Below are 2218 nucleotides of genomic sequence, written 5' to 3' on the forward strand. Positions count from 1 at the left end.
CAGGTGGGTCTCGAACCCACGGGCTCAGGCAATCCACTCACCTTAGCCTCCCAAAGACGCGGGATTACAGGCTGAGCCACCGAGCCTGGCTGTGACAAATCTTTTTAAAAATATACCAGGAGCCCCAAAACATGGGAGGGAACTGATCCTTTCTCTACTTCCAGGAGAGCTTGTTAACTATAAGTGTCACCTCTGCAGCCACTCTGCTAATGCTTGGGACAGCCAGCTCAGCTTTCCAATGTCAAGGTGGCCTCTCCTGGGTCCTACCCAGGCTCAGCTGCCTAATGAAACAACTGAAAGCCAAGGTCATTCCTGGAGCCTATCCCTCTCCAGCCCCGGCTCCTTGCTCCCAAGGAGTGTACCTAGTCCAGGAGCTCTGCAGACCTCCCCCAGGCTGGCTGGGTGCAGGCAGACAGCAGAACAGCCAGCAGACTTCGGGAAGGAAATGGGTAGGCCCGGCTGCCCAGACAAGCAGCGTGGGGGCGGGAGGGGGAGGAGGGTCATGGGCTTGGCACCAGAGGGCTCCCGCACACTGGGCCACGGTTTGCAAAATCCAGCTGTAAGTGGAGCAGGGGTTCCCCAGAGAAGCCCTGGGTTCTGCAGAAGAGAGTCAACTTCTTGGGAAGGAACCGCCTTGATGAACCGGAAGAGAGTGAGACTGAGGAGGGCAGGGAGCCGAGGTGACTCATCATTGATCCCACCAGCTTCCACTGGCACACAGCTGGGCAGCGCAGGGCCTGGGAGCAGGGGCGGAGTCCCAGCCCAGTCCAGGCCCAGGAGGAGGTCCCAGACTGTCAGTGACAATCCAGCACGTAGGGACATAGGAAGTGCTGTGGGAGCACCTAGGAGGATGCAGCCCAGCATCTGAGGAGTCTCGGCAGGCCTCACCAAGGAGGTGACATCATCCAAAAGACAAATGGAATGGCTAGGCAGCGGCCAGGAGGGAAGGAAGGGAGGGCTCTCCAGGGCAAGGAAGAAGCCAAGCAGAGGCCTGGAAGTGTCTGCAGGGCACCGGTGCCTGCCACCTCTGAGCAAGCACTCTACTGATGGCAGGCATTATCCTGTGTTTTATTCTTGTCATTATCAGGATGCACATTTTTACTATCATATTTTAACTGTCTAAAAGGGAGTGACTGACCAGGCATGGTGGCTCACGCCTGTAATCCCAGCATTTTGGGAGGCTGAGGCGAGAGAATTGCCTGAACCCAGGGGTTCAAGCCCAGCTTGGGCAACTTGGCAAGACCTTGACTCTACAATAAATAAATAAATGATTAGCTGGGCATGGTGGTGTGTGCCTGTCATTCCATCTACTTGAAAGTTGAGGTGGAAAGATGACCTGAGCCCAGCAGGTAGTGGCTGTGAGTCACACACACATACACACACAAGAAGCCAGGCTCCCCTTTGTCCCAGGTCACTGGTGGACCCCAAAGTGGCAAAGTTGGTACCTGGTACACTAGAATGGGAGCTCTTGGTCCTGGTCCCCAGACTTTCCAGCCAGGGTAGTTTAGTCTTCTCTGAATTTTTCAAGGGTAAAATGGGCATAATGACCTCTGTCTTCCTCACTAGTCCATGGTAGAGACTTTAAAACCAGGGGTCATGGCTGACCTGGGGAACTGACATGGTCCTCATAGAAGGGGGTGCTCTTCCTGGGGCAGCCAGGCGCGTCTTGCAGCTTGGGTGACAGTATTCTTGTGAGAACACTTACATGGCGATTGGGGTAAATGTCCCTCCTCTGCCTGCTTTTCCGCCTGGGTCACTGTGTACCTGCTGGTTGAACCTGCCTTTCTGTCCTGGTAAGGCACTTATTTCAGGAAAAGTGCAACTGGCCCTGGGTGTGGCCCACTTCTGTGACTGCTGCGATCACACTGCGTCTGCTGGGTCTCAATCTGAGAAGTCTGGATGTCTGTCTTCATAACTAGGGCCCCACCCCCAGCAGTGTGTGGACCAGCCTCTGCGTCCTGGTTCCCTCATGAGCACCTCACCGAGCCTTCAGGCGGGGGTCCTAGAGTTCCCAGGTCTGCACGCTCGCGGCTCTTCCTGTCTTCGCAGAGTCGTGCGCACCTGGGTCGGTCCGTACCTGGCAGGTGCTTGTACCTGGTTCAGTCCGTGCTTATCTTTTGCTTACGGGCCGATCACTGTCCTTTTCTGGTCTCGTTGCCGCCAGGCCCCGACCCGAGGACGCGCAAGGGGCCGCGGGCCGGCCTCTGAACCTATTCCC

Source organism: Carlito syrichta, unplaced genomic scaffold (genome assembly GCF_000164805.1).
Source record: "Carlito syrichta isolate Samal-C Ts95f unplaced genomic scaffold, Tarsius_syrichta-2.0.1 Scaffold74858, whole genome shotgun sequence".
Classification (NCBI taxonomy): domain Eukaryota; kingdom Metazoa; phylum Chordata; class Mammalia; order Primates; family Tarsiidae; genus Carlito; species Carlito syrichta.